At 34.1% G+C, this 13,262-nt stretch overlaps 2 long non-coding RNA genes across 2 annotated transcripts in view; both read right to left on the reverse strand.

Annotated features, from left to right (window-relative positions):
- Nucleotides 1-10,723, reverse strand: part of LOC135695553 (uncharacterized) — a 69,244-nt gene extending 58,521 nt beyond the window's left edge. The window contains exon 1 of the long non-coding RNA XR_016144021.1: nt 10,669-10,723. This is a non-coding gene — a long non-coding RNA (uncharacterized LOC135695553). The remainder of the gene's footprint in view (nt 1-10,668) is intronic.
- Nucleotides 10,589-12,017, reverse strand: LOC148959593 (uncharacterized). Its single transcript, XR_016144022.1, has 2 exons — nt 11,714-12,017; nt 10,589-10,810 (listed from the first exon to the last, which is right to left on the reverse strand). It is a non-coding gene; the product is annotated as an uncharacterized LOC148959593 (long non-coding RNA).
- Nucleotides 12,018-13,262: the final 1,245 nt, after the last annotated feature.

The following is a 13,262-nucleotide window of genomic DNA, read 5'->3' on the forward strand; positions in this document are numbered from 1 at the left end:
GCCTACTAATGTCCTATCCTACTAATGACCAATTTTATTAAAAACCTACCCTACTAAAGGCCTATCCTATTAATCTCCTAGCCTACTAATCTCCTATCCTACTAATGACCAATTTTATTAAAAACCTAACCTACTAATGGCCTATCCTACTAATGTTTTATCCTACTAATGGCCTATCCTACTAATGGCCTATCCTACTAATGGTCTATCCTACTAATGACCAATTTTATTAAAAACCTAACCTACTAATGGCCTATTCTACTAATGTCCTATCCTACTAATGGTCTATCCTGCTAATGTCCTATCCTACTAATGACCAATTTCATTAAAAACCTAACCTACTAATGGCCTATCCTACTAATGGCCTATCCTACTAATGGTCTATCCTACTAATGTCTTAGCCTACTAATGACCAATTTTATTAAAAACCTATCCTACTAGAGGCCTATCCTATTAATGTCCTAGCCTACTAATGTCCTATCCTACTAATGACCAATTTTATTAAGAACCTATCCTACTAATGTCCTATCCTACTAATGGTCTATCCTGGTAATGTCCTATCCTACTAATGACCAATTTCATTATAAACCTAACCTACTAATGGCCTATCCTACTAATGGCCTATCCTACTAATGGTCTATCCTACTAATTTCTCAGCCTACTAATGACCAATTTTATTAAAAACCTAACCTACTAATGGCCTATTCTACTAATGTCCTATCCTACTAATGACCAATTTTATTAAAAACCTAACCTCCTAATGGCCTATCCTACTAATGACCTATCCTACTAATGGTCTAGCCTACTAATGTCCTATCCTACTAATGACCAATTTTATTAAAAACCTTTCCTCCTAATGGCCTATCCCACTAATGTCCTATCCTACTAATGTCCTATCCTACTAATGGCCTATCCTACTAATGTCCTATCCTACTAATGACCAATTTTATTAAAAACCTAACCTACTAATGGCCTATCCTACTAATATCCTATCCTACTAATGACCCATCCTACTAATGTCCTTTCCTACTAATGTCCTAGCCAATTAATGACTAATTTTATTAAAAACCTATCCTACTAATGGCCTATCCTACTAATGACCTATCCTACTAATGTCTTATCCTACTAATGACCAATTTTATTGAAAACCTATCCTACTAATGACCTATCCTACTAATGACCTATTCTACTAAAGTCCTAGCCTACTAATGACTTAATCTATCAAACAAGTATCCTACTAATGACCAATTTTATTAAAAACCTATCCTACTAATGGCCTATCCTTATAATGACCTATCCTACTAATGACCTAGCCTACTAATGACCAATTTTATTAAAAACCTATCCTACTAATGACCTATCCTACTAATGACCTATCCTACTAATGTCCTAGTCTACTAATGACTTAATCTATCAAACAACTATCCAACTAATGACCAATTTTAATAAACACCTATCCTACTAATGGCCTAACCTACTAATGACCTATCCTACTAATGTCCTAGCCTACTAATGACTTAACCTATTAAGCAACAAACATACTAATGACCTATCCTACTGATGACCTATCCTACTAATGACCTATCCTACCAATGACCAATTTTATTAAAACCCTATCCTACTAATGGCTTATCCTACTAATGACCTATCCTACTAATGTCCTAGCCTACTAATGACTTAACCTATTAAACACCAAACATACTAATGGCCTATCCTACTAATGACCTATCCTACTAATGACAAATTTTTTTATTAACCTTTCCTACTAATGGCCTATCCTACTAATGACCTATCATACTAATGTCCTAGCCTATTAATGACCAATTTTATTAACAAACCTAGCCTACTAATGGCCTATCCTACTAATGACCTATCCTACTAATATCCTATCCTACTAATGTCCTAGCCTACTAATGAACAATTTTATTAAAAACCTATCCTACTGATGGCCTATCCTACTAATGACTTATCCTACTAATGGCCTATCCTACTAATGACCTATCCTACTAATGACCAATTTTATTAAAAACATAACCTATTAATGTCCTAACCTACCAATGACCTATCCTACTAATGACCTATCCTACTAATGACAAATTTTATTAATAACCTTTCCTACTAATGGCCTATCCTACTAATGACCTATCATACTAATGTCCTAGCCTATTAATGACCAATTTTATTAAAAACCTAGCCTACTAATGGCCTATCCTACTAATGACCTATCCTACTAATGTCCTAACCTACTAATGTCCTAGCCTACTAATGAACAATTTTATTAAAAACCTATCCTACTGATGGCCTATCCTACTAATGACTTATCCTACTAATGGCCTATCCTACTAATGTCCTATCCTACTAATGACCAATTTTATTAAAAACATAACCTACTAATGACCTAACCTACCAATGACCTATCCTACTAATGTCCTATCCTACTAATGACCAATTCTATTAAAAACCTATCCTACTAATGGCCTGTCCTACTAATGAACTATCCTACTAATGTCCTATCCTACTAATGATCAATTTTATTAAAAACCTATCCTACTAATGGACTATCATACTAATGACCTATCCTACTAATGTCCTAGCCTATAAATGACCGATTTTATTAAAAACCTATCCTACTAATGGCCTATCCTACTAATGACCTATCCTACTAATGGCCTATCCTACTAATGACCTAGCCTACTAATGACCAAATTTATTAAATACCTATCCTACTAATGGCCTATCCTACTAATGACCTATCCTACCAATGTACTAGCCTATAAATGACCAATTTTATTAAAAACCTATCCTACTAATGGCCTATCCTACTAATGACCTATCCTACTAATGGCCTATCCTACTAATGACCTAGCCTACTAATGACCAAATTTATTCAAAACCTTTCCTACTAATAGCCATTCCTACTAATGACCTATCCTACTAATGTCCTAGTTTACTAATGACCAATTTTATTAAAAACCTATCCTACTAATGGCCTATCCTACTAATGACCTATCCTACTAATGACCTATCTTACTAATGTCCTATCCTACTAATGTCCTAGTTTATTAATGACCAATTATATTAAAAACCTATCCTACTAATGGCCTATCCTACTAATGACCTAGCCTACTAATGACCAATTTTATTAAAAATCTATCCTACTAATGGCCTATCCTACTAATGACCTATCCTACTAATGTCCTATCCTACTAATGGTCTATCCTACTAATGTCTTAGCCTACTAATGACCAATTTTATTAAAAGCCATCCTACTAGAGGCCTATCCTATTAATGTCCTAGCCTACTAATGTCCTATCCTACTAATGACCAATTATATTAAAAACCTATCCTACTAGAGGCCTATCCTATTAATCTCCTAGCCTACTAATGACCTAGCCTACTAATGACCAATTTTATTAAAAACCCATCCTACTAATGACCTATCCTACTAATGACCTATCCTACTAATGTCCTATCTTACTAATGACCAATTTTATTAAAAACCTATCCTACTAATGGACTATCATACTAATGACCTATCCTACTAATGTCCTAGCCTATAAATGACCAATTTTATTAAAAACATGTCCTACTAATGGCCTATCCTACTAATGACCTATCCTACTAATGGCCTATCCTACTAATGACCTAGCCTACTAATGACCAAATTTATTAAATACCTATCCTACTAATGGTCTATCCTACTAATGACCTATCCTACTAATGTACTAGCCTATAAACGACCAATTTTATTAAAAACCTATCCTGCTAATGGCCTATCCTACTAATGACCTATCCTACTAATGGCCTATCCTACTAATGACCTAGCCTACTAATGACCAAATTTATTAAAAACCTATCCTACTAATGGCCTATCCTACTAATGTCCTATCCTACTAATGACCAATTTTATTAAAAACCTAACCTCCTAATGGCCTATCCTACTAATGACCTATCCTACTAATGGTCTAGCCTACTAATGTCCTATCCTACTAATGACCAATTTTATTAAAAACCTTTCCTCCTAATGGCCTATCCCACTAATGTCCTATCCTACTAATGTCCTATCCTACTAATGGCCTATCCTACTAATGTCCTATCCTACTAATGACCAATTTTATTAAAAACCTAACCTACTAATGGCCTATCCTACTAATATCCTATCCTACTAATGACCCATCCTACTAATGTCCTTTCCTACTAATGTCCTAGCCAATTAATGACTAATTTTATTAAAAACCTATCCTACTAATGGCCTATCCTACTAATGACCTATCCTACTAATGTCTTATCCTACTAATGACCAATTTTATTGAAAACATATCCTACTAATGACCTATCCTACTAATGACCTATTCTACCAATGTCCTAGCCTACTAATGACTTAATCTATCAAACAAGTATCCTACTAATGACCAATTTTATTAAAAACCTATCCTACTAATAGCCTATCCTTATAATGACCTATCCTACTAAGGACCTAGCCTACTAATGACCAATTTTATTAAAAACCTATCCTACTAATGACCTATCCTACTAATGTCCTAGTCTACTAATGACTTAATCTATCAAACAACTATCCAACTAATGACCATTTTTAATAAACACCTATCCTACTAATGGCCTAACCTACTAATGACCTATCCTACTAATGTCCTAGCCTACTAATGACTTAACCTATTAAGCAACAAACATACTAATGACCTATCCTACTGATGACCTATCCTACTAATGACCTATCCTACCAATGACCAATTTTATTAAAACCCTATCCTACTAATGGCTTATCCTACTAATGATCTATCCTACTAATGTCCTAGCCTACTAATGACTTAACCTATTAAACACCAAACATACTAATGGCCTATCCTACTAATGACCTATCCTACTAATGACAAATTTTATTAATAACCTTTCCTACTAATGGCCTATCCTACTAATGACCTATCATACTAATGTCCTAGCCTATTAATGACCAATTTTATTAACAAACCTAGCCTACTAATGGCCTATCCTACTAATGACCTATCCTACTAATGTCCTATCCTACTAATGTCCTAGCCTACTAATGAACAATTTTATTAAAAACCTATCCTACTGATGGCCTATCCTACTAATGACTTATCCTACTAATGGCCTATCCTACTAATGACCTATCCTACTAATGACCAATTTTATTAAAAACATAACCTACAAATGTCCTAACCTACCAATGACCTATCCTACTAATGACCTATCCTACTAATGACAAATTTTATTAATAACCTTTCCTACTAATGGCCTATCCTACTAATGACCTATCATACTAATGTCCTAGCCTATTAATGACCAATTTTATTAAAAACCTAGCCTACTAATGGCCTATCTTACTAATGACCTATCCTACTAATGTCCTAACCTACTAATGTCCTAGCCTACTAATGAACAATTTTATTAAAAACTTATCCTACTGATGGCCTATCCTACTAATGACTTATCCTACTAATGGCCTATCCTACTAATGTCCTATCCTACTAATGACCAATTTTATTAAAAACATAACCTACTAATGTCCTAACCTACCAATGACCTATCCTACTAATGTCCTATCCTACTAATGACCAATTCTATTAAAAACCTATCCTACTAATGGCCTGTCCTACTAATGAACTATCCTACTAATGTCCTATCATACTAATGATCAATTTTATTAAAAACCTATCCTACTAATGGACTATCATACTAATGACCTATCCTACTAATGTCCTAGCCTATAAATGACCGATTTTATTAAAAACCTATCCTACTAATGGCCTATCCTACTAATGACCTATCCTACTAATGGCCTATCCTACTAATGACCTAGCCTACTAATGACCAAATTTATTAAATACCTATCCTACTAATGGCCTATCCTACTAATGACCTATCCTACCAATGTACTAGCCTATAAATGACCAATTTTATTAAAGACCTATCCTACTAATGGCCTATCCTATTAATGACCTATCCTACTAATGGCCTATCCTACTAATGACCTAGCCTACTAATGACCAAATTTATTTAAAACCTTTCCTACTAATAGCCTATCCTACTAATGACCTATCCTACTAATGTCCTAGTTTACTAATGACCAATTTTATTAAAAACCTATCCTACTAATGGCCTATCCTACTAATGACCTATCCTACTAATGACCTATCTTACTAATGTCCTATCCTACTAATGTCCTAGTTTATTAATGACCAATTATATTAAAAACCTATCCTACTAATGGCCTATCCTACTAATGACCTAGCCTACTAATGACTAATTTTATTAAAAACCTATCCTACTAATGGCCTATCCTACTAATGACCTATCCTACTTATGGCTTATCCTACTAATGACCTCTCCTACTAATGTTCTATCTTACTAATGTCCTAGCCTACTAATGACCAATTTTATCAAAAACCTATCCTACTAATGGCCTATCCTACTAATGACCTATCCTACTAATGGCTTATCCTACTAATGACCTATCCTACCAATGTCCTATCCTACTAATGTCCTAGTTTATTAATGACCAATTTTATTAAAAACCTATCCTACTAATAGCCTATCCTACTAATGACCTATCCTACTAATGTCCTAGTTTACTAATGAACAATTTTATTAAAAACCTATCCTACTAATGGCCTATCCTACTAATGACCTATCCTACTAATGACCTATCCTACTAATGTCCTATCCTACTAATGTCCTAGTTTATTAATGACCAATTTTATTAAAAACCTATCCTACTAATGGCCTATCCTACTAATGACCTATCCTACTAATGGCCTATCCTACTAATGACCTAGCCTACTAATGACCAAATTTATTTAAAACCTTTCCTACTAATAGCCTATCCTACTAATGACCTATCCTATTAATGTCCTAGTTTACTAATGACCAATTTTATTAAAAACCTATCCTACTAATGGCCTATCCTACTTATGACCTATCCTACTAATGACCTATCTTACTAATGTCCTGTCCTTCTAATGTCCTAGTTTATTAATGACCAATTATATTAAAAACCTATCCTACTAATGGCCTATCCTACTAATGACCTAGCCTACTAATGACCAATTTTATTAAAAACCTATCCCACTAATGGCCTATCCTACTAATGACCTATCCTACTTATGGCTTATCCTACTAATGACCTCTCCTACTAATGTTCTATCTTACTAATGTCCTAGCCTACTAATGACCAATTTTATCAAAAACCTATCCTACTAATGGCCTATCCTACTAATGACCTATCCTACTAATGGCTTATCCTACTAATGACCTATCCTACCAATGTCCTATCCTAATAATGTCCTAGTTTATTAATGACCAATTTTATTAAAAACCTATCCTACTAATAGCCTATCCTACTAATGACCTATCCTACTAATGTCCTAGTTTACTAATGACCAATTTTATTAAAAACCTATCCCACTAATGGCCTATCCTACTAATGACCTATCCTACTAATGACCTATCCTACTAATGTCCTATCCTACTAATGTCCTAGTTTATTAATGACCAATTTTATTTAAAACCTATCCTACTAATGGCCTATCCTACTAATGACCTAGCCTACTAATGACCAATTTTATTAAAAACCTATCCTACTTATGGCTTATCCTACTAATGACCTCTCCTACTAATGTTCTATCCTACTAATGTCCTAGCCTTCTAATGACCAATTTTATCAAAAACCTATTCTACTAATGACCTATCCTACTAATGACCTATCCTACTAATGGCTTATCCTACTAATGTCCTAGTTTATTAATGACCAATTTTATTAAAAACCTATCCTACTAATGGCCTATCCTACTAATCACCTATCCTAATTATGGCTTATCCTACTAATGAACTCTCCTACTAATGTTCTATCCTACTAATGTCCTAGCCTACTAATGAGCAATTTTATCAAAAACCTATCCTACTAATGGCCTATCCTACTAATGACCTATCCTACTAATGGCTTATCTTACTAATGACCTATCCTACCAATGTCCTATCCTACTAATGTCCTAGTTTATTAATGACCAATTTTATTAAAAACCTATCCTACTAATAGCCTATCCTACTAATGACCTATCCTACTAATGTCCTAGTTTACTAATGACCAATTTTATTAAAAACCTATCCCACTAATGGCCTATCCTACTAATGACCTATCCTACTAATGACCTATTCTACTAATGGCTTATCCTACTAATGTCGTAGTTTATAAATGACCAATTTTATTAAAAACCTATCCTACTAATGGCCTATCCTACTAATGACCTAGCCTACCAATGACCAATTTTTTTAAAAACACTATCCTACTAATGGCCTATCCTACTAATGACCTATCCTACTAATGACCTATCCTACTAATGTCCTATCCTACTAATGTCCTAGTTTATTAATGACCAATTTTATTAAAAACCTATCCTACTAATGGCCTATCCTACTAATGACCTAGCCTACTAATGACCAATCTTCTTAAAAACCTATCCTACTAATGGCCTATCCTACTAATGACCTATCCTACTTATGGCTTATCCTACTAATGACCTCTCCTACTAATGTTTTATCCTACTAATGTCCTAGCCTACTAATGACCAATTTTATCAAAAACCTATCCTACTAATGACCTATCCTACTAATGACCTATCCTACTAATGGCTTATCCTACTAATGTCCTAGTTTATTTATGACCAATTTTATCAAAAACCTATCCTACTAATGACCTATCCTACTAATGACCTATCCTACTAATGGCTTATCCTACTAATGTCCTAGTTTATTTATGACCAATTTTATCAAAAACCTATCCTACTAATGACCTATCCTACTAATGACCTATCCTACTAATGGCTTATCCTACTAATGTCCTAGTTTATTAATGACCAATTTTATTAAAAACCTATCCTATTAATGGCCTATCCTACTAATGACCTAGCCTACTAATGACCAATTTTATTAAAAACCTATCCTACTAATGGCCTATTATACTAATGACCTATCCTAATTATGGCTTATCCTACTAATGACCTCTCCTACTAATGTTCTATCCTACTAATGTCCTAGCCTACTAATGAGCAATTTTATCAAAAACCTATCCTACTAATGGCCTATCCTACTAATGACCTATCCTACTAATGGCTTATCCTACTAATGACCTATCCTACTAATGGCCCATCCTACTAATGACCTATCCTAGTAATGTCCTAGCCTACTAATGCGTTAACTTATTGAGCACCTATCCTACTTAAAGCCTATCTTACTAATGACCTCTCCTACGAATGTCCTAGCATACTAATGACTCAATCTATTAAACAACTGTCCTACTAGTGACCAATTTTATCAAACACTTATCCTAGCAATGGCCTATCCTACTAATGATTTATCCTACTAATGTCTTATCCTACCAATGACCTAGCCTACTAATGACCAATTTTATTAAAAACCTATCCTACTAACGGCCTATCCTACTAATGACCTATCCTACTAATGACCTATCCTACTAATGACCTATCCTACTTATGGCTTATCCTACTAATGACCTCTCCTACTAATGTTCTATCCTATTAATGTCCTAGCCTATTAATGACCAATTTTATTAAAAACCTATCCTACGAATGACCTATCCTACTAATGATGTATTCAGTCAATCAGATATCGTTTTAATGAACTGTCGTATCAATGACCAATCTATCCTATGACAATTCTTGTTTTTTCGAAGACCTACCCGATTGAAGACCTAAAATATTATTGACCAATTCTTTTAAGACTTTTCCTATCCAAAAATCTATGCTATCAGAACTAATTCTATCTATTGTAACAACTTCTACAGCTGTTAAAGACAAACACCAACAAACTCCTGGAATGGTTTAAATTGAAAAATTTTCTATATACACAATTATAATTCGAGAAATGGGAGGTTATAAAAAGCTTGACATTGCCAATGAGTTTACAATAATATAACTTTACATTGTTTTAAGTTTGATAATTATCCTAAGTTAGAAACTTAACATCAATATATCTGAAAATATAAAGCCAATAATTAAATTATTTAGAGTGAACAGCAAAGCATATTAAAGACCAATTATTAAAGGATATTTACCATTAATTTTGGTATTGTTTATTTTTTTCTATTGCCCATTAGTATGGATGTTATGTAGCAAAGGAAGTCATGATAATTTAATAAAAATTAAAGAGCATTACCGCTAGAGTTTTGTGACTATTCGTCCTACTTTAATGATTTTGTTGCCAGCTTGAAGGAGACTACCATACACCTTAATCATATAGCGTGTCAACGTATCTAAAATTTTTGACAATCTGAATTCTTGATAATCTAGATTCGATGGTTTTTTGCCAAAAATAACGACTCGCAATTATCGTGTATGAAATCTTTCTTGAGACAAAAGGTCAAAACTATAGATTAGAGAATCCGGGCGCTTAGCTTTTCAATAAATTTGCATTAATTGAAAATCTGATTGAAATTTGGCTATTAGAAAACGAAGACGTGCTATTTTTCGGCAAATTAACTGCCTTGAGAAATCCTTGTTTTTGCTTCAGGTTAGTCGGGTTTTGTGTTTTTTTGCTATTGTTAAACTATCATTAAATAAATCATTCAATGCGATAAACTTATAAACAATAGAATACAGTAAAATACAATACCTCTGCCTGCAAGCTGGGTATCCATAGCAACTGTCTGCTCAACCATCGCATTTTCAGCCAGAGTTTTTTTCCTCACAGCGGCAAATACCGGATTCGACGACACACATTGTTGCCACTGTCTTTGCATGGTCACACTCTCATCCTGAAAGAGAACACAACAGTCAATAACAAAGAAATACTATTCATAAATTGGAAGCCTTTCTTTTCAAGTATTTATGTCAAATATTCACATTATCATAATCCATACCAATGTTGAGACGGATACAAAAATAATGTCTGAGAATACACTCATTTCTTTTCATATATATCTCCACTAAATCTGACAATAAACAATTTTTGTTAGGGCACAAACTAATATGGTTTTTCTCCATATTTCTGAAGACAAATTAGCTTGCTTTGGGGCTTTATCATAATGGAAAGATGGAACAAGACCAAGAGGGCAATTGGCCAACCGTGAACGTTTGTAGTTCTTTTGCTTTGATCGTTTGTTGCGTCAAGGGAGTGTGGACACTAAAAAACACTGGCATCTTTTGCAATGGAAGTCCGTATTAACTTGGGTTAGCGTAAAGTCTTTCACGGGTCGAAATTCTAAGGGGAATGTATTCTCGATCTTCTATTCAAATTTGGTTTAGAAAAGAACATTGGCCAGGGGATCGAGAAACTCAATCAACATTGAAATATTGGGAAATAATGACAAGATTACGGCCTATTGTGTTCACAAAAATAGAAGCTCAACTATCTGGTGATTGTAAAAGATACTAAAATGGTAATTAAAGAAATATTGCAAATTGAACAAAACATCTAAATTGAACTTCAAATCTATAAAACATCGAACAAAACTGATTTTATAAAATTGAACTTCTCGTTGAATGAAACGTAAGGAAAGATTGTTTTTCGACCTTTAGCATGCTACAACAAATAACACACAGGACATTGTGTCAAATAATTCTCGAATGCCTTGGAAATTGAGATTAACTAAGCCAAAATATTTGTCCAATTGCCCTACAGTCGACCACGAGTATTTGAAAAGTGTTAAGTCATTTACCTGACCAACGTCAAAAGAAATGTTGACTTTCTCATACTGCAAGCCCTTGGACAGCGAAGGAAACTGCCGCCATTTTACGCGCCTAGACATTCCCCGCATGTTGATGTAGTGGTTTTTGTTTTTCCTTCATCTTCATCAAAACATGGAGGCGGCAGAAATTGAGGTGCTGCTTTATCAATATAGAAAAGGGTTCAAATTTCTAAAATCTGCAAATTGAGGGGTTGAAATTTTAATTTTCTTTGAGTACAACCTCCTCGTGGATGTCTTTTTGTAAACAACAAGGCCAAGTACAGGGTTGATTCAATGCTTGATTCCCGCGCTTTTTTGTGAGAATATCAACGGTCGACCAATCACATCTACTTTTGAAATCACGTGCAAACGCTGCTGTGGTTTCCATTCCTCTTCAACCAACTCGCCTTGAAGAAAATTGCAGACTTGAGAAACTGAAGTTTTTGTTGAGTAGCCAAAGAAGAAACATTGTGTTTATCACTCAAATGTATACATTACATCACAGTAATTACACGAAAATTAACATTACTAAGCATTAAGATTGTTACGAATGTCAATGCGATTAATCCATTAATGTGTTACGTGTGATTGTCATAAGGCTCTACTTCACAGTTTTTCTATTTGCTGCTTGTTGGAAATATTTAGAATTTTTGTTTTACTGGTGTTGGCCTAGCTGGATACGGACCTTTCTTTTATTGCTAGAAACCTCAATTTAATTGTCTTTAAACGTCTTGTTTCAATTGCCTACATCAACAAAACTCAATTCTTTATTCCCGACTTTCTACATTACAAAAATGAATAATAATTAAATATCAGTCTACTTGTCGTCCAAAATTGAAGATTTCATAATCTATTATCACGCAAAGGTCTTGTAATTATTTTTGCATTCACCATTTTAGTCCAAGATTGATAGTACATACATTCGGCCACAAATAAGTAAAAATAAACTAACAAGATAAAATAATCAATATTTTGGAAAATAACATCTCTTTGTGCGTTGTAAATACAATGATTTGATTTGATTTCTTAGGGAGAGTAATTAAGTATAAGCCCTCACGGAGGAAAATACTGATATACACTGTTTTTAAATTATAGTTTTATTTCAAGAAATTTATAGAAGGCATCTCTAAGGTCCTCAAATCTGATTCCGACTTTTAAAATGGCTGCCAGGGGAGCAGGAGCAGTTTTGTCCCAGGTTTTCAATGTCTGTTTTCATGGACACTGAAAGTGGAACAAACTAAGAGCAAGGGGGCAAGCTTGAGTAAAGGGCCTTTGAAAATAACTTTCAGCTTCTACTCATTACTTCTACTAACTGCCATTTTATTTCAATCTTCTGTTGGTATCTTGAAAGTTGGCTAACTTTTGGCATAAGGATTTATTATACAAGTTTTGAGAAATGTCGTCATGAATTAAGCACTGGCACTGGAATCAGAATTCCAACGGAATCTCTCTGATTTTTACAATGGGGCGGTTTCAAGGGTATTTTAATCAAATGGGCACGCTGGCCCCTCTTGCCCCTTCTATCAGAAAGCAACAGGGG

The sequence above is a fragment of the Rhopilema esculentum genome, chromosome 9 (genome assembly GCF_057945365.1).
Source record: "Rhopilema esculentum isolate cy_ngs chromosome 9, ASM5794536v1, whole genome shotgun sequence".
Taxonomy (NCBI): domain Eukaryota; kingdom Metazoa; phylum Cnidaria; class Scyphozoa; order Rhizostomeae; family Rhizostomatidae; genus Rhopilema; species Rhopilema esculentum.